General features: G+C 36.5%; 1 protein-coding gene and 1 pseudogene across 2 annotated transcripts in view; both read right to left on the reverse strand.

Moving 5' to 3' along the window:
- Positions 1-21,512, reverse strand: part of LOC149576410 (uncharacterized) — a 115,760-nt gene that overhangs the window by 35,321 nt on the left and 58,927 nt on the right. The gene's annotated exons all lie outside the window — the stretch shown is intronic.
- LOC149576411 (protein ULTRAPETALA 1-like) lies at positions 2,917-5,729 on the reverse strand (annotated as a pseudogene).

The raw sequence follows: 21,512 nt of genomic DNA on the forward strand, positions 1-21,512 counted from the left end.
TCACAGTATGAATGCAACTTCAAGCATTGATTCACGACACTTGCATAGGTAAGGGCAAGCCAATACGATGGCAATTTCAATATGAATAGCGACACAATTAAATACAGTTGTAGATGATAAGGGAATTTGCAAAGAGAGGAAAATGCAAATACAATCTTGATATCGAATGCATCTTCAGGTATTGATTGTTGATAGCAAAAGTAGAGGATTCTTCAATATGTAATAAGATGACTTGGTAACATATGCACGTCGCATATAACAATTCATCACTTTGCTTCCATGCATGCTTGGTTACAAGCAAGATGACTAAAGGTGGCAACAAAATGAGTTACAAGCAAGAGCCAATAAAAGGTCGATTCAACATATGGCAACTTCATAATATTAAAATAGGTCACTTGGAAATATAAAGGCCCGATGAAGAATAAAAAATAATATGGCCACTGAGATGAATAATATTAAAACCATCGCCTAAGGTTGGAAAATAATTTCATAACAAAATAACTTAATATAAAAATTTCATACTATACCTACCTATACTTGTGTATGCATGTACACGTGTCTGTGTTTGTGTGTGTGTGTGATATTCTAACAAACGGAACTAGCGTATGTGTCATATTTTAAATGGGTGTATATGTACGTATCATTCAAATTTACGCATACATACCTATAAGTGTATATGCATATGCAAGTAAATGTAGATACTATGGTGTTGTTATATTAAGACATGATAGATATCATGGAAAGCTCTAAGATCAATCCAATTTATAAGGTAACACATTAGTTCTTAGTTTTAATTAATGCTTAGTGATTTTTCTTTTATAATTTTAATGATATACACATATTGACATGGTTAGCTCATGGTCATCCAAGTATACTCTTGCTTGCCTAGTCGTTTACCCTTGGCCATGGTGGTTTAGGATGCATACCTATTTGCCCAATGATAGGTGGTACAATCGTGCCCAATTCCTTCTCTAACAATGCTTCCTCCCTCGCTGCATTCCTACAAGTGAGAATTTATCATGGTAATAGCATATTGCTCATTAGTTATATGAAGTCGAAATTATCATAGCATATGATCATATTAGCCATTCATTTCCAATTCATATATTGTCATAATGATCGACCAATATTCCATTTTACATGAAATCATAACAAATAACTAATTTAACCAATCACTCAACTTTGCATAAAGCCTAAACGACTATAAAGAAACATTTAAAATTGAGCCAAATTTGGGATGTAACACTAGAGATAAAGATCCCTATTGCAACTACAATCTCCAACACTCCCTCTTAGTTAGAGAGAGATCTTTAGCTGAACCAAAATGTCAATGATAATATCTCATCACATAGATCTTATCAAATTCATGGAATTACTCAACATGAAATTCCTGTAAGAAACATAACCAACTTTCATCATGTTGTTGTCATGGAATCTCTCAACATGACACTGAGAGAAGAATTTAATTATTGTTAATAATCATGGAAGCACTCAACATGATAGTCCTATAACAATTACTCATAATCATGGAAATCACATACAACTTTAATCACGAACTTAGTCAATGTGATGTTGTCATGGATTTTCTCAAGATGACAAAGCTGCAAAAATCGCAATCACCTTTCATCACGGACTCACTCAACGTGATGTTGTCATGTAATCTCTCAACATGACAAGTTAACAAGGTTTAAAACCAGAATTTTATCACGGACTCTCTCAACATGACTTCCAACTCCCATCACGAAATCTCTCAATGTGATGACATCATGAACTCTCTACATAATGCTCACTATGAGTCTCTCATAAGTGAAAGAGGTATCAGGTTGATCTTATAACTTTCTTTTATTTCACATAAATAAAAATCATAATCAGCAAGAAAAAATCAAAGTTGAGATGTCAAATTCTACAGTAGCACAAACATTAAAAGCACGTATACAAATGACAGGGATCCCATAATGACTCCCTCTTAACCAAGAACAACTCCCTATGAAGCTGCCATCTCTCTCTAAAGATCACCCTTATTGCATCCTGCAACCAATAGAGATTAAATTAATATCAACTTATCATATAGATCAATCAAGGACTACTTTGATCAATGCAATAAGATTTTGATTGTATCCTCCCTCTAAATCACAAGCTCCCTCTGAACACAAATATAAATCATCAATGCAATATCCACATCTCTTCTTGTTGCATCCTCTGCAACCAAGAGAAAAAAAATAACTAATAAGGTCATCCTATCTGAGAGACCAAAACAAATTGCATACTCTTTAAGTATTTAAAAGTATTAAGAAAACTTTCTCTTTGATTGTTTAATCTCAACATCCACACAGATATAAGAAGAGATTATGACTTATTCCACTACAATCAATGTACTACTCAAGGCATCAATATAGATTTTACTATAAGAACATGATACAATAATACTTATTTCCAATTACTGATGATCTAATAGTAGAACAAGTAGACAAAATGTGTAGAATCATGCAGCTGCATATAACGTTCAACACCTCTAACAAGTCATTACAAAGACAATAACGGAGAGATCTGACAGTACTTAGTCACAATACATCAAATCATTTAAAAACACTGCCCCAAGATAGTGTCAAAATAACAAAACGAACAGCTAATGTAACCAATACATCAACTACCATCAGTTTCTTTTTGCCAAAAGACCTCTCGTCTTTTATCAACACATCTTTGAGGGAAATTAATACAGTCAGATGAGCAAAGACAACGGCAACAATATTTAGATACGACTCCTTTGGTAGTCACGCACTACTCAGATAATGTTCCAGAAAACTAACAATTTCAAATAAATGTCTCTCCATATCTAGTTCACGATAATGTTTTTGTCTTCCTCCAAGGAATTGTGAAGAGGCTGAAGAAAGCATTTAAGGTACCTGCGCACATTGAGAGGCATACCTCCTCTTGGCTTAGCAATCACATTAATATCCAATCAAAAAAATAATTAACTTCCTATCTCTTCACCCTAGCCCGCAATTGAATCCACAGAACCCAATCTCCCCGATTGTCATAAGATAGATCTGCATATTCCCAATTCAGGTTTCTACAGGCATCGTGATAAATACAACATTCTTCTTTGTTTCTCAAATCGAATCTGCAGTCTTTGTTACACTTACTGCAACGGATAAATTCATCGAGGTGACAAAGATTGTTTATTGTGACCCTTCTGATTACCTCTGCCATTCCTTGATACCTTACTTAATATTTGAGGAACATTGGTTTTGACAAAGGAACATTGTCACCACTGATAAAAAAAAATCATAAATTGTCTTCCCACTTCCTTGCATTTTCATGCCCAGCATACCTTTCAAATAAAAATTGATTCAATTCACCGATGTCACAGCCAGGTATGCATTCACAAAGCACCTTAAAATCTCATTCCTAATTAATTCTTAACCTGCATAACCACATCAACGTATCGAATGCATGTACACCTACATCTCATCTCAACAAACCCATTTCCTTTCTTGAATTCAGAAACCTTCTCTAGATCTTCATCCTTGAGAAATTCAAATTTTATCCCAATCCCATCTCCACAGTCCTCTATTACAGCAGATTCTTCATGATAACTTCTTCAACTTCACACAATTGTCATTTCTCTAACCTGGCCCTAATACCATGTTAGATTTAGCCCAGAAATCATAGATAAACAGCAATAAGAGAGCAAAAAATAGATGGAAGAGACAGAAATATCCTGGGAAAACCCTTGAAGAATGAAGGGAGAAACCCAGCCACACAACAAAAGATCATTTTATTGACAATAAACTTCAAGTATGCAATGCCTTTTGCTTGATGCAATACATATAACGTAAAGAGAGACTCTTTACATACCAACCGAAGGTCTCTTCAATTTCCAAATATAACTCTTTATTTTCAAATACAACTTTCTGTATTTCCGTCCACGTCTTTATATTTAATATTACAATTCAAACAGAAGTCTCCACTTCAGCTGAAGGTGATCATAACGATAGTAACATCCATATTTCTAGAGATAAAGATCTCTATCGCAGCTAAAATCTCCAACAGATAAAATTATATCAGGTTCTATTTTTATTGGTCTACTTTCAGGATTATCATATCAATTGCTTATTTCCATTCCTCCTCCAACAAATGATTTTTTCTCTAATCTATATTTTTATGAGGAAAGGGTCGCAACCCTTCATCCAAACCATTGCACTTCGATAGCTTATAGTTTAATTTTAAACTAGACGTTCTTTACTCCCAATTGTTAGTATGAAACTAGCATCACTTTTTCCTTGAGTACTATCTCCAAATCTATGATATTGACGCTACTTCAAGTAATTACTTTCATTGTTAATTTAGGGGGATTATCATTTTCTAATACTAGGGAAACAATCTCTAGCACCAGCAGTCTTAATTCCCATCCATAAATCTGCTGCATTCGAACATTAGAGAATGAGATTTATTACCGTTGAGTCATCCAAACCATCCAAAAGCTACCCGAATGCTATATAGCCTCCTTGAATGCATTGATTATGGTGCAGATGGTAATTGCTTGGTACACAAGTACTATGGAGGGTCATTAAATTATGGAGGGAGCATTAGTTATTACAACAGTTCTACAGATTGCAAAAATCATATTTATATCATTAGGTAAATTTTAGAAGTTTGTGGTTCAACTTTACTTTTGACAATGCGCATACACAATTTGTTGAAAAAGGTTGAAAAGAGGCAGCTATTGATGGAAGGAAAATTGAGGACAGCCAAATACCAAAAGGTGGCTTGGTTGAGTTTGTTACACCTTGAGTATTTATACAGTAAGTTCAGTCAATGAAAGCCTGCATCTCTGAGCATTATCCAAATGCTAGGAAGGAGGTGAGCATTATCCAAATGCTAGGAAGGAGGTTGGATGAGGTTACAATTGGGAAGCTCACCAAATCTTTTCACAAGATTGTTGATCATTTTGGGACTTAGAAAGAAGGCCTCAATAACTCACACATCAAGGGACTAATAAGATTACACGGAATGTTGTTATTTTCCACATTGCACAGTCACAAGGAAATTTGAGACTTCAAATTGGTGCATAATTCCTTGGCAAAAGATACAGCATCCCATAGAAACAGTTTCCACTATGTTGTGAAATGTTTTCCTAGCAACCCCAAAGTCTGATCTCGTTCCCTCAAAAAATGTACTTTTGAAAGAGTTAATCAAATTTATAAAGTTAGATATGTTGAGTATCAAGAGATGTTTTTTCTTCATCAAAGGAGTAAATAACAAGATAAGAATGATGAAGTGGTATTAAGTCTTCTCCTCCAATTAGAAAATTCTAATTCCAAGAATACCTAACTAAAATTTGCCAGGTGTCCAATTTTATCATCGGTTGGAAGAATCATTGTAATTTTCATATTTATCCAGGATGTGATGCCCTCATGTAATTTATTGTAAGTTTGGCAACCCTAAGGAGGTGTTTTTGGAATAAATCTTCACCATTGATCTTGAAATGATCTTGGCACTTCAATGTAACAAGACATCTATTAAAAGACAAAGCCTTCTTATTTGTAATTCATTAGTTTAGGAGGTGAGATCACAGAGCTAGAGTATGGTAGCTTGCAAAAGTCCATCACAGACCTTCAAAGTCTGCCCCAATTTTGTTAGACAAACCTGGCACAAATTTTGTCATTTATAAGGCAAATTTGCAAATATGGGGCAAGACCCAAGCCAAATTTGGCCAAACATGACATTTTTTTACTTTTAAAAAGTTTGTGCTTATTTTAGTCAATTCGACACTCTAACCTAAAATAGACCACTAAAAAGACAAAAAAGGTAAGACATGTCGTTTGAACTAAAACATTAATATATATGGTGGTCTATTTTGCTATGTTGCTTTACTAGAAGCATGGCGGTATATGAACTTTTTGTTTATTATTATGGTAAAAGCAGGTTTTGAAGGTACCCAAGACCCTTTAACAACATATAGAAAAAGATGGCCCATTCAAGGACTCGAAGGGATTAATCCTTGCGATGGGGATGAGGTTGTGTATAATGTTCCTTAGAATAGCTTGGTGAAGGGTGGGTCAAGGTGCAATTCAATGGCACATCCTAAGGCAACCCGAGAAAGAGCGATGCGGGGTGTGCCATTTTAGATGCAGAGGAGAACATTATTCCCATAGGAGAAAAATCACTCCTAGATGGTCCCAATAATGTTGCAGGGTAACACACCGCCATCTTTGCTATCCAGCTGGCAAAGCAAAAAGGCTTTAAGAAAATCCGTCTTCAGGGTGACTCTCAAATTGTAGCTAATGGTATTGTGAAGGGGATGATCTGATCATGGTTTCTTGACAAACATATCCATCGCACTAGAAGGTTATTGGAAAGCTTCTAGGATTTCAAAATCTCACTTACACTACAAGCATTAATATATATGGTGGTCTATTTTGCTATGTTGCTTTACTAGAAGCATGGCGGTATATGAACTTTTTGTTTGTTATTATGGTAAAAGCAGGTTTTGAAGGTACACAAGACCCTTTAACAACATATAGAAAAGCAGGTTTTGAAGGTACCCATTAATATATATGGTGGTCTATTTTGCTATGTTGCTTTACTAGAAGCATGGCAGTATATGAACTTTTTGTTTATTATTATGGTAAAAGCAGGTTTTGAAGGTACCCAAGACCCTTTAACAACATATAGAAAAAGATGGCCCATTCAAGGACTCGAAGGGATTAATCCTTGCGATGGGGATGAGGTTGTGTATAATGTTCCTTAGAATAGCTTGGTGAAGGGTGGGTCAAGGTGCAATTCAATGGCACATCCTAACGCAACCCGAGAAAGAGCGATGCGGGCCATGCCATTTTAGATGCAGAGGAGAACATTATTCCCATAGGAGAAAAATCACTCCTGGATGGTCCCAATAATGTTGCAGGGTAACACACTGCCATCTTTGCTATTCAGATGGCAAAGCAAAAAGGCTTTAAGAAAATCCGTCTTCAGGGTGACTCTCAAATTGTAGTTGATGGTATTGTGAAGGGGATGATATAATCATGGTTTCTTGACAAACATATCCATCGCATTAGAAGGTTATTGGAAAGCTTCGAGGATTTCAAAATCTCACTTACACTACGCAGTGGAAATCAAATTGCAGATAGTATGGCAAACCTAACAATTAAATTGTTACCAAACTCAAAGACAATAGAGGACTATGCCCACTTGCCAATTTCACCTTGCATTTAGGCGGAAGAATTTGGCATAATTGCTATATAGGTAAGGTACTCATTAAACGGTAAATAGCATAGGTAGGGCATGTCAGATGATAGGCCAATAAATTCTTAGATGCGGCTCGACATACTCCATCTTCATGATATTGGGTAGTGTGCTATAGAAACATCTAGATGCACCAAAGCTTTTATAAACGGGTCGCACTTGCCTTTTTAGACATAAACAATGATCGTTTATTTGTAGAGTGCATAGCAAAGCTACAGAACTTAAGCATGGAGGCAAACTTCTTTCTCCAAACCCCCAATACAAATCAAATGCTAGGGTTTAGGTCTGAGGTAAAGACTGAGAAAGCTAGGTGAGGTCTTCAAAATTGATGAAGATGCATTTATTTGTATAGTGACCAAGTTGTTTTGGAGCAAAATTCATGGTTGTGGATTTTTGTCTACACACCAACATGGATATATCCTCCTTTTTCTGTGCTTGGTCTTTTCTGCTAGCCCAGAACAAGTTGAAAGCACTGTGAATTGTGGATCTTGTGTCGAACAAGTGAGGGGATTGGGGGCGATGCGTTCATTAAGTATAGCTGAAATTGGAGCAAGTTTTCATACCACTGAGGGTAAATGGCATCGCATTCAAGAAGCTCGCGATGGTTTCCAGCCCTTCTTGGTGATTGGTATTGCCACACCAATCGTTGAGCATGTGCGTGAAGTGAGCGTGTGGGTGAAGCTAGGTCTGTCTAGAGGGAGTTGCTCATCTTCATTAACCAGTGGGAAGCCAACTAGTAGCGGTTAGCAAAAGAAAGGAAGTGCAAATAGAAGCACACACTGGGCAAAGTCCCTAATGCTATGCGAGTCTGATTCCCTAAAAAGTGTCGCAGCCTATATTGGGAAGGAAGAAGCCTAGGGTGGATATTGTCAGTGGGGTGCTCCATGAGACCCCTAAAGAGATGATGGCGAAATGGGATGCATAAACATGTGACCAATGGAGGTTGATCTAGCATGCGTGCTTGTTTTAAATTATAGGGCTATGTATTTTCTTGTTCTATTTAGTGTTTTGGTTGGGTATGTTGTGAAGTCATGGTTGTTGCTTAGGTGGCAGTTTAGGTGGCTGGGTGTGTAAATGATGATCAAGGCATATGGCCTTTATTTTAAAAGATGTACAACTCTCTTTTTGTATTAATAAAATAACCTTATAACTTATCAAAAAAACATATAGAAAAAGATAAATTAGTATGACCATTCGAGAAAAGCATAGTATCAAATGACAAAACCAAACTTAGCTACCTAGAAGATAGACCAATAAAAGGTAGCTAAGAACCAGTAAAAAGACAACAAGACCATTAAGAAAAAAGCACAACAGAAAAAGATTAAGCCAAGATCTTCACAACCTCAAACACCTCACCCTCCAAGGTCATTTCCTAAGCAATCTCCCTCAAGTCCTTGAGCTCCATAGCAGAATTTTCTGCTTTTCTTTTGGGGTTGCCCCTGGTCCTCCAGCTTGGCTTCGACACTTCCTGACCTTTATACCGATCCAACTCCACAATTTGCTTTTCCCAGTGCTCTTTGTCAAAGGTTCCAACCAACTTGTTCATGGCCTCTATTGTAATCTTAATACTAATGTGGCTCTGGTTCATGGCCTTTTTTGTATTCTTAATGCTATAGTGTTGATGGTATTGGACAAAACTTATGGACTACAGAGGAGAATTCAATGGTTGATTGCCTTGGAAGATAGGCATGAACCAAAGCCACAAGGTGAAGAGCAGACTTAGCATCCTCAATGCATAAATAAAATCTACTAGGGATACAGAACTCTCTTACATAGATTGTCGATGGTAATAATTTTATTCTAGAGCAGAATCCACACGAAGATGTCCACTTTATGAATAAGATCCTTATTCTAGATTTTAGCGTAGTATGGATGGGGCGCAAACAAATGAACAAGCAAAGAGACAACAGAGGATGCAGAGAAAGTATCAGAAGGAGATCCTTTCCACACCAAGGCATCTTCACCTCTGCTAGAGTTCAATTAATAAGAACTGAGAGAGGATTGAAGTAGCAAAAGATACGGACTAATTGAAGACAAGTCAACCCACCCATCGTTCCTTCAATAGTCACAAACAAATCTCCCAAATCCATCTTTATAGGCATCACTATATAGGTTAAAATCATCAATGTTGCAAAGAGGAACCTTGCCCATATAACAATCTTACCAAGAGAGAATTCCACCTCTCGAACTAACCTTCTAGCTAACTCCCTTGTAGATAACATCCCTAGCATTAATAATATTATTCCAAAGTTAAGAGCCAAGAGAAAGGTTGTCAGACTAAAGAAAATCATTGAGAGAGCAAGCATTTTGAAGGTATTTATTATGCCATATGGAATTACACTCCGATCTTTCTCTAGATGTCCTCTACACTTGTTTTACAAGAAGAGCCTTGTTAAAGGTCTAATATTTTGAAGACCCAACCCCCTAACTTTTTTAGGCTTATAGACAAACTCCCAAGCAATAAGAGGCATTCTCTTCTTCTCTTTAACCCCTGAAAATAGAATTCCTATTTGGATTCATTCAATAATATCTACAAAATTAAAAGGAATCTTGAAAAAGACTCGAGCATAAACAGGTATATTCTAAAGTGAAGCTTTGAGATGTTGAGAATTTTACCCACCTGGATGAGCAAAGCATCCTTCCAACCACTAATTTTATGTCAAATCTATCCACCAAAGCCATCCAAAATAAATTAGGACATTTCATGCAGAGCAACAGACCAAGATAAGTGGCAGGAAGTGATCCAATCAGCAATCTTTTTCCTTTTGGTCTCAGGAGTATTGAAAGAAAAAGAGAGAGAACTCTTAGTTCTGTTAACCATCTAACCCGCAGCTCTCTCATGGTGGTTTAATACATGCTTTAAAGCCTTAGCCTATAGAAGTGTCAACTTCATCATAGGATCGTCAACAAATTGTTGATAACAGCAGGTTTGATTAGTTGAAGAAGGTTAGAGAACTAACATGGAACTAGTTAGGACCTGTCTATTCATGAATCTGCCCAAACTTTCAGCCATATTACTAAAGAGGATGGGTGAAATCGAATCACCTGTCTCAAAGCTCTAGAAACTTTAAAGGAATGAGAAGGGGAGCCGTTAACAATAACCATCATGCTTGAAGTAGAAATGAGCTACCATATAAGTTGGCAAGTCTATCAAAGAACCCAAATGCCTTCAAAACTTTGCAAAGAAATTCCCAATCCACCCTATCATAGACTTTAGAAAGATTGAGTTTCAGCAAGAATTTCTAAAATACTTCTAAAATGTTATAACAAAGTCAAGAATTTTCCTTCCTAGCACAAAACCAATTTGTTGTGAAGAAACACTCGGTAACTTGGAAGTAAGGACTTTGGATATAATATTGTAGGAAGAGTTGCATAGGTTAATTGGACCAAAAAACATCCAATGCGTTAGGACTTGGCACTTTAGGAATAAGGACCAAAAAGGTAGAGTTTAATTCCTTAAGTATCCTTCTTGATCCAAAGAACTCTTTAATGGCATTCCCCACATACTCCTCCACAATATCCCAAAAGGAATGGAAAATGAATAAGGAAAACCCGTCGGGGTACACACCATTATTCCGATTAAATGAAAAAACAGCATTCTTAATTTCCTCTCTAGAAGGTATTGCCATGCGCCACATTTGTTTTGGTCCTCATTCAAGATTTTAGGGATAGCCTCCAACATGGAATTTTGAGCTTCAGCATCTAAAGAGTTGTGTACAGAAAGCAGAGAATCAAAGAAATTAATGGCCTCTCTTTTTATATCTTCTCCCTTCTCAAGTCCGGTACCATTCTTGACAAGATAATCAATTTTTTTGACAGCTTTTTGTACAAGAGGGGTAATATGAAAGAAATGAGTGTTCTTGTCTCCTACTGAGAACCACAGGATCTAAGTCTTTGTATCCTAAACCTCTTCCCTTGAAATGATATTATGACATAATACCAAAATCTCATTTTCCCAAGCAAGGTAATCCTCTATGTAATCTTTTCTGCTGGATTTTGTCCTGGATATCCTTCAATTCAAGTTGCGGAGAAGATTTCAAGGTAAAATATCACTAAATACCTCTTTATTCCATCTTCTAACTTTGCCTTCAACTTCCTTGAGTTTCTTTGCAACCCTAAACATAGTTGTATCCTCCACTTTTATGTTCCACAATTCCTTAATACAATCATATAAAGTGGGGTGCGAAAGCTGCATCTTTTCAAACCTAAAAGGGAGGGTTCTTTTGCTTTTCTCATCGAATCAACTAGAAAGCTGATATGGTAGTGGTCAAAATTTATCGTAATGTACCGTTCTAAAATTTAGCACCCATCAATTTGGGCACTCTTCAAGACTTCTTTGGCCCCATTTTAGTGATCTTCTAGAACACGGATGCATTTATGCTTGATCTGCTGACTTTCCTTGAGTTTTTGCCCATTTCCGACAATTCACTCTCCATCCTGGAGATCCCGAAAGTCATCCTAATGTTGTAAAACCCTCAAGTATCAAGGTTGTCCCTTACCCTGTTAAGTTTTTGCCCATTTCCAACCATTCATTCTCCATCCCCGAGATCCTTGAAGTCGTCCCGATGTTGTAAAACCCTCAAGGATCGAGGTCGTCGAGGCCATCCCTTACCCCTTGGTAAAGGACAGTGTATTTCAAGGTTTTCTTCCTTTTTTTGTTCGAATGAGGTTAGCTCCTTTTAAATTTGATTCTAAAATTGGTATAAAAAGGGGCTATTTCACTTCATTTGGCCATCTGCAAGTTTTATATCCACTCTATGCACAAGCAATTCATTATCATTACCTTCAAGATCCATTCAAGTCATCATCTATTTAAGGAAGCTTTCAAGGTGCATTCAACGAGTTCCAACCAAGAAAGCAAGGAAACATTGAAGGCCCTCATTTCATGTCATCACTCATTCATTTCCTTCTCAAGATCTAGATGCTTTCTTCATTGGAGATGCTAGAGTTGGCCATCAAGGAAGGAAATCTTCATTCATCGACCTTGCACAAGCATTCAACCCTTTAAGTCTTCAAGAGCGTACTTACATCTATAGATCTATGATTTGGTACTTGTAGATCTATTGCATTTGTGGAGACACCTAAATTATCATTCTACATCTTATATTCATCTACATGCAAGCATTCATAGATCTTTGTGGATTGCAGATCCAAATCCATCCATAGAGATTTGACAAGTGAGGTGAATATTTACATTTGTCTTGTTTTTACATGCTTTCTCATATCAAGGTTAATTCCTAAATGGGGGCTTAACCAAGGCAAGCCCCTACCCCACCCCACCCCCCCCCCAAAAAAAAATCCATTTTACATGTATATAGGAGCAAATCTTAAGATTTTTGGAGCGGCAAATTTGGATTTTGCAACTAGGGTTTCAAGTTTCTGTTAGGCTTTTTGGATCTCAGATTCCTGTATAGAGCAAGTTGAGGTTGACCTTGACCTCAACCCAAGTTGTCCTTGGCCCCAAGTTGACCTTAACCCTCTTGGTCGTCCCTTACCAAAAGCTTCAAGATTTTCAAAATCAGCAGATGTCAATTTCAAGATCCCAAATCTAGCTCTATTCCAATTGTTGTCACCATCTGATAGTCAGTTTTCAAATTTGAAGCGCCTCTCGTATTGGCCCTCAAGGTGAGTTTGATTCCTCATTTGTCATTTCATAGTACTTACTTTGGTGTATTAGATCTTATCTTTTCATGAGTTTAGCTATCACATGTGCATTTACGTTACTTCTAATTCAATTGGTTAATGTACTTGTACTAAATAAACAATGGGAAAGAACAACCTATAGAAAGAGACCCTTTGAGTATACATCTTGGAAAAGGACTTGAATTTAGCATTGAAACCCCTTGTATCCACTTTGGGTAGTGCCAATCTAATTTAGGTCCTTTGAAAGGTTTGTCTTTCGCTTTCTCTATTGTACATCTAAAATTAGGGGTTCAATATACACATCTTAATCTCACATATTCATTGTGCCCCTAATTTTTATGTTACACCTAGATAAAGCATTTAGAGAACAGTAGTATTCCAGCAATCAATCATTAGAAACAAGAGCTCTATCTAGTCTCACCTGGATTAGATCATTTCCCTGTCTTCTATTGGTCTAAGTACAAGAGGCCCCTCTAAGATTGATGTTATATGTAAACTCCAATAAGTTCATCTTAGTGTCAATCTGAATTTGAGATCCTCCAAACATCTCCTTTACTTGAAGAGGGGTATTGAAATCCCCCAATGATGATCCAAACATCATTCAGAAACTTTTGTCTGAATGAAGCAAGATTTGCCCAAAATTTCCTTCTAGCACTTTTGCCATTGGGAGCATAAATGTTAGAAAGAATACAGCTGAAACCATCTCTAATTCGTTTAGAACGAAGATGATCAGCAGAGATGTGAAGAAAAATCAAAGAATGTGAGATTAGATTGGGATCAATAAGAATCCAATGTGAAGTGCAAAATCAGACCGACTTAAGTAAATTAAACCAAAGGAATTATGTATTTCTAGGGGCTGAGTTTCAAGAAGTTCTAAGGATGTATTTCCAGGGTCTGAGTTTCAAGAAGTCTAAAGCTTGGATTTCCCAATTTCAAATCCTAAAACAAAAATCCATTTGAAATGGAAATCTTAATCCTTGTTCCAAGAAGAATGCGCTTAATCATGAAAGATATTTCTTGAGCCCTTCAATTTTGTACTTTATTTTCAATTCATAACCTTAATCCAAATGGTTTGCTCTTTCAAGTTTGATGCCAGGGATAATGCACAAAAATTGAATCGAGTGAACAATGATGCAAGGAGGCAAAAGACTGTTGGTATGGTTAAGAGATGCTATCTCAATCTTGAATTTCATTTCAAAATCCAAGATCAACAAGAAGGAAACCCAATTATAACAAGAAGGCCAAGTTGTCAATATGAGAACAATCTCAAGAGCAATTCAAGGAGAAGATTTCCAAACAATGAAGGATGAAGAACATTCACAAAGGGAGCAATTTGGGAACATGAGCCATCACAATCATTCGCAAGAAGGTGATAAATAAATAGAGCGACACTAAGGCATATGCACCTTCTTAAACAATTATACAACCATTACATAGATGGATTCACACACTAGGATCCATAGTTAATGCTTGCCAATAAAGATCAACACGCTACATCCTCTAGTCGGTTGCTAGGACAATATATCGCATGTTACATGCTAGCAACCATTCCAGCATTAACCAAATGATCCACACATCCGAACATACATGCACAGCAAAGTCTTCTAACACCTATGCTCGCAAACATTCAGTCCAGCTTGCAACCAAGTTACATCCAGAATATTGCAACTACCTCTGGCAAAATTCCCTGTCCACTGGCCTCCAACCAGCCTTCACTAAAACAAATGTAACTCATAGAATCCATCACATACAAATGTTGTGACCACAGACATAATGTCTATACTCAATCTGCAACATAAAATCATGCTTGCATACTCAGCAGTGCAGAACAATATCCATACTGTACTGACCCATAGCCTGCAACATACAGAATTTGAGTCTGTCTGCAACCATAGAACATATGTTGACATCAATGACAAAACCTGTCATCAATACAACATGTCTGCCATCTCAACAATCTCCCACATTGCTAACAATCTCCTCCAATCTAAACATAGATTGTATCTAGTTTTGGTTCACTTGATTCCCTCTAAATTGGATTTCTAATAGGGGGTCTTTGAGGTCTCCAAGCCTTTCTCCTTGTACCCTTTCTCTTTCCTCACATTCTAGTCTTTCTCTAAGTTGTCTTTCAGTTCTTAGCTGTTCTCTATCAAATTCAAAACCAACTTCCTCTGCTTGCAAAAATGGCTCAAGCAACTGTGTAGTGTCTGTCGTCTTCTCTTTGGTTCTAAATGAAAGCTCCCAAATCGAAAATGATATCTTTCTGCCTTATGTTAATGTCCAGCCTGGTTCCATAACAGAATTGTGTGCGTAAGGAGCATAAGAAGGCAATACCATCTTAGATCATCTTCTGAATTTTGTCTCTCGCATTCCAATCTTCCTAGATTCTCTATTTCAATCCTGAGCCTTTTTTCTTCTTGTTTTAGTGCATTAGCAACCTAATTAGTATTGAAAGCTCCCAAATCTAAAATGATATCTTCCTGCCTTATGTTTATGTCCAACCTGGTTGCATAACAGAATAGTGAGCGTAAGAAGGCAACACCATCTTAGATCTTCTAAATTTTGTCTCTCGCATTCCAATGTTCCTAGATTCTCTCTTTCAATCCAAAGCTCTTTTTTCTTCATGTTTTAGTACATCAGCAACCTAATTAGTATTGAAAGCTCCCAAATCTAAAAACCAATGTTCTGCGGGGACACGTCCCATATGATTTTGGGGCCATACCCATCCTGGGGACGAAACGCTGATGCACAGACAGATTTTTTCCACCCCTAGAGCCATCCTTTTTTTGTCAAATTTGGAAATGTCCCCAGAACGGCAATATTTTTTTCAAAGGAAACTTTGGGACAGCCAGCAGTACCGGGGACAGCTTTGTCATCTCCCAAATATCCCAGAAACTTCTGGACGTCCCCTAAACTGTTGGCCATCAACTTCTTTCCAACCAATCGGGTAAAGATCAAACACTCCCAATTTTTTATTTTTTTATTTTTTGTTGTTTGTGCAGGCCCCTAGTTGTCTTAAAGACATAATAAAAATATGCAAACCATATTTAGTCCATTAAAACACTAAAACACTAACTCTTCTACTCATTTTTAGATTTGACATACTTGTTAAAAGGAAGAAAAAAATATAGAGCAGCAGCAGCAGTGAGGAAAGATTGCATTTAGAATTTACTACTTACTATTTCAGTTGTACTTCTCTTTATTTCATTCTAATTTCATGCATAATACTTGGAGCCTTTAGGCATTTTGATTTTTGCTAAAATTGTATGTGATATTGTTACAATGGAAGTACTTAGTATTTGTCATTTGATAATTTTCCATGTATCAATCTTCTAAAATGCCTATGGTGAATGTTTTATCAATGTTATGATATGCATATTTGTATTTTGTCCTATATTAAAAAAATCCCCTATGTTTTTTACTCGCCGTCCCCTAAATTTTGGCTTTGGCCAACCCCGTACCGGAAACTCCGTAGAGCATAGCTAAAATGATATCTTACTACCTTATGTTTATGTCCAGCCTGGTTGCATAACAGAATAGCAAGGTTGCACGGGTACGTGGGTACGGGAACGGGAACGGGAACGAGTACGGGTACGCATATTTTTCAAAATAGGGGACGGGGGTACGTGTGTATGCCTAATTTTTTTCTATATAATTAATATTTTATAGAAAATATAAAAATCAAAATATATGTCATGAGTCATGACATTGAGCATTCAAAACAAGAAATTTGAAAATATGAGCCATAAGTCAAATTATTATATATATATATATATATATATATATATATATATATATATATATATATATATATATATATATATATATATATATGCTATTGCTGAATGTTTAATGTTTAAAGTATTTTTCATAATAGGGGACGGAGGTACTTGGGTATGTCAAACTTATTTAAAAATTATACTTTTATATTTATAAAAAATCTGAAATTATGAGTCATGACAATGGTTTTTCAAAACAAGAACAGTGATAAAGTTTGCAAATGTAATGTATTGTTTTCAGTTTCAGATTTGCTATATGTTTGAAATAATAATACATAATAAATGCTTAGATGCATAATAAAGAAGGCAGACTTTAAACATGAACAAGAAGATCCTAAATCATATGACAATGACATATTGCAAATGATAAACTTATGACTTGAATAGTGATAAAGTTTATTGTTAATGAGTATCAAAGTTTCAAACTGATTTGGTATAGAATTAAGTTTGATAAACAACAAGCTAATACAAAAATTAAAAAACTCAAAAAAAAAATCAGAATCTTAATCAAGGTCCTTAGCTATGATGCTCTCCACCGAGTACCTGGTACGTGGGATACGTGTACCCGGTACTTGGGTACGTGGGTACCAGTACCAAGGGTGTGGGTACAAGTACCCATGCAACCTTGCAAAATAGTGAGCATAAGAAGTCAACACCATCTTAGATCATCTTCTGAATTTGTCTCTTCCTAGATTCTCCCTTTCAATCCTATGACTTTTCTTCTTCTTGTTTTAGTACATCAGCAACCTAATTAGTATTCAAGGTTACCTATCTTCCGATCCCGAGCAAGAGAATGGAATGTCAGGATGTCGCTCTAATATGTTACCCAATTCCCCTTGAGTTGTTGTGGTCGAGAAAGCCCCATATTACATCATCTTCAACTTGTGACTTCTCTTAAGGGAACCTTAAACACCCTCCCTCTAGCACCAATTTCTATTGATGTGAGTTTTTTTTTCCACCATACCATACAAAATCAAAGACTTGATATCCAAGATGAGATACCAAATTTCCAGCTCTATCTTGAATAATGATGCAAACCTCACCTCTCTCATTCATAAAGCAAGACTTGTTAAAATTATTGCTATGATACTACCAAATTGTTCATAATTCATTGTTGGTCTTCATTGTGAATTGCTAAGTCACAAGGTTTGAATTCGAATTTGAGTTCGTTGATCATGAAATTCAGCTGAAATTCGGCAAGGGTAAACATTTGAAAAAAAATATGGACATTAAATTTACCTTAATAAGTTTATTTATTTTTTAATATAAGTAAAGATGCACAAAATAGTCAAAATAGTTTGATGCTGCTAAATAATTAAACTAAATAACTCAATATTTTGTTATAATAAAATAAAATTTATTAAATAACAATATTATATTAAATATCATAAAATTCGGATGAAGGTCAAAGAGGGTAAAAAATCCGCTAAAATTTGAATTTCATGGATGAAACTTGATGTATCCTATGACAGGGGAATTGTTTGTATCATTTTGGAGTACTACACAGTTTCTTCATTTTCCTCACTTAGATTAGGATTTCATTTCATGTTGATTAGAAGTAGAAATAGATGTATGGAAGATATTGTTGAATAATGATTAATGGTGATGCTACTGGCCATACCTTTTGTTACTTGTTGATTGTAAGTAAAGGTGTAAGGTTAGTTTGGACCTGAATCGCAAGTGTCTTAACTTTTATTAGAGATCTTTACTTAGATTGCACCTTAATAGGATATTTGAATGAGCAATAACAATGTGAAAATCATTTTGAATCCATTGAAGATAGCACCCCCTCCTATGCCTAGTTAGTTTAGTGAAGCAAGGATTGATAGCTTTTATTTACCCCATCATCAACATTGTCTTACATTCTTAGAGTTAGATAGCTTTTATTTACTTGCAAGTTATTTGATTGGAAGTGTTTGAAGAAGTGAAAGTCAAGTTGATATACATTGAATGGATAGTGTAAGTCCCTTTGTGATAACCAGCATGTCACATCATTATAACTGAGTGAAAGTCCATGATTCAGAAGGTACCTTGAGGTTGTCTCATTTGATCACACAAGTCATCTACATTGTTTGGCACATGAGCAATTTTATTCAAGAGAGCTGCAAATTTGCTATTTCATCTTAGGATATCAAGTCTTCAAATTTGAAAGTTGTAGTGAAACAAAACTCACATCAACAATGGGGGAAAAGTGATTTTGTTTACCCAACATTAGTAAGATGAGTGAAGTCAGTCTTATGCGAGCATTCTAAAAGATTTCCAAGAACTCATTTTCAGGAGTGTTGGATGAAATTAAAAAATTGATGGAATATTGAAGAATTTTTCTTAAGGGTTTGTGAGGATGAAATCCCTCATGAATTTGACATTCTCTATGCTATTGGAAGACACGGCCAGGAGAATCATTGAGCAATGTAATTTGAGGGTTCATTTGAAGATTACTTCAGATTACAATAGTACATCTCAAGTTTTATTTATCAGATATAGAGTTAAAATCCTATAGAAGACTTGTGCATTGAAGCTCTTTGAGTTGATATCTACTGCTGTGACACTCATACCTGTCCATACCCCATTAATACTGCTGTAGCTTCATATTGTACTGGCTGTACATTTCCAGCCTGAGCCATACTCTTTACTGCTGCATTTACATATATGCTGGGTGTGGGACTGCTGGCCTTGGCATTTGAGGATATACAGGGTCTGAAACTACAACTTGAAGGTCTTCCATTAATAATATCAGTCAGCCATACCACCTGAGAGTGTTAAATCTGCAGACAAAAGGCTTGGCGCTACCTTTTTTGGGTTTCATTACTGCTGGTGCAAGTCTGAAGCATACTTAGGGCATCATTACTAAGTTTGAAGAAATTTTCAGGTTTGCAATACTGTTCAAATTTGATTTGTAAAGTCTGAACAATTCTTATGAAGTCTGAATAAACTATGTGTTATCAGCATTTAATCTTCTATGTTATATTGCAAGTATATATTATGTATGGTTTTCTATATTGAATGAAATCTGAAAGACAATTAGCAAATAGCAACAAACAAACATATATCGTTGCAAACTGAGAACAAATCGGAAAACAAAGTAATCAGCTTGCAAGCAAACTGTTTGATGATATTACAGTGATTGGAAAGGCACAAAAAGAAGGTGGTTAGCAAGGGGGAATCTTAAATCCAATGCTCCAATTTTTGCTTGACAAAGTGTTGGTTGTTAAGGGTGTTTAAGCAACTTTTCCATGTTAAGAGCCTCACAGTCCCTTGGCAAAGGGAGTTCCCTTCCCTATTCTCAGCATCATAGTGATTTTGACCTAACCTTTTGCATCACCATCCAAAGTTCTTCTCTCTGGAAGAATCTTCCTAGCTCTGGGCCTACTTTTCCCACAGTTTGGAGAGGTTTTATTAGCTTAATTAAGATGATACCCAACTTTTTAGTGCTTTCTCCTAGGGTATTGTTATGTTCTATGTCTGCTATTTCACCAAAATGCAGGAGTTACTTCTCTAATAATTTTCCATTCTCCAACAAAGCTTTCTGAAGATCTGCAATTTGTTGGACAATATTATCTGCCATTGCAGACCCATCCCCAAACCCATCTTGAAAGGAACTGGTGGTGTCTATTAGATCACAAGCCACCTTCATGAATTGATCCTTGATCTCTGGGATCTTATAAGGGGAGCCATCCTGCTCTATTGCTTGAGAAGAGACCACAATCCAGTATGAAGTGGAAGCTATCTGAGACCGAACTCCTGAACATGAGAGATTTACCTAAGACTTTCTAGTTTGGTCTATAGGAGAGGAATGAGTGGTCCTTTCTGCAACTCGGGCTGAAGCTCCACCAAAATTAAACACCATTAGCAGTGATTTGTTATTGGCTGCTACTCATGCCTCTATTAGCTCTCCCAATTCTAGGTTGACTTCAAGAACATGTTTAGAGTTTGAATTCGCCAAGAATGGATCATTCTCTAAACTGATTTGATCTTGAAGGATCCTCAATAGGCTGGCTTATGGCCAAAACCTCACCATCATACAATTTCCCCCTCTACCTGCCCCTTTTCTATCGAAATTTTCTAGACCCAATCCCCACTTTATCTCATGAATTCCAGCTCTTCCCATACCCATCCTCCTGATCAACTTCTACACAAATATTTGCCATTGAACCCAACTGACCATTAAAGGGATCCTCATCTACTCCAAGAAAGGACCCCAAGGCATAAAGCTTCTAAATTACCCTATCAAGAGGGAAGATTAACCAGTTCGATCCATATCAGGAACCTTCTAATGTGATGCTTGATCAGACCAAAATTGGTTTCCCAATCTACCATATAAAAACTTAGACTTCAAAAACGATGGGGCTTCCATGCAAGATCTCAGTTTTCAAACCCCTCATAATGCATTCAATCAGGAAAAAATTATGCATCATTCAGTAGGGATCTTATGCTTGCTTGGTCAGAATAACTTCAATGCCACCACTCAAATATCCACTTCCTACGGCATCCTCAGCTGCAGTATTTGGCGAAGGGAGCTCAATACTTGAAATAATCTGTCAGTGAGGTCAGGATCTTTAGGAGAATGATGAAGGATTTGTCCTTCCATGAATTATTGTGATTACTTCTTCCTCTCTGCAATTTGTTGAAATTGCTCTAATTCACACTCCTCCCATTCCCTCTGTTATGTGAAGCTCTCTCCTCTTTATCCTGCCAAAACCTATTCTATTGAAACCTGGCCTTCTTGCCATCATCTCCTCCTAATGGGATGGTGATCCTGCGCATGGCCAAAGGAGGAATAATATTGGTATCAGCATTCGCGTGTGAGTCGTGTTTTAATCATTCTTTATATGTAATGATAAT

This window comes from Cupressus sempervirens, chromosome 1 (genome assembly GCF_028749045.1).
Source record: "Cupressus sempervirens isolate cs-2001-9-10 chromosome 1, ASM2874904v1, whole genome shotgun sequence".
Lineage (NCBI taxonomy): Eukaryota > Viridiplantae > Streptophyta > Pinopsida > Cupressales > Cupressaceae > Cupressus > Cupressus sempervirens.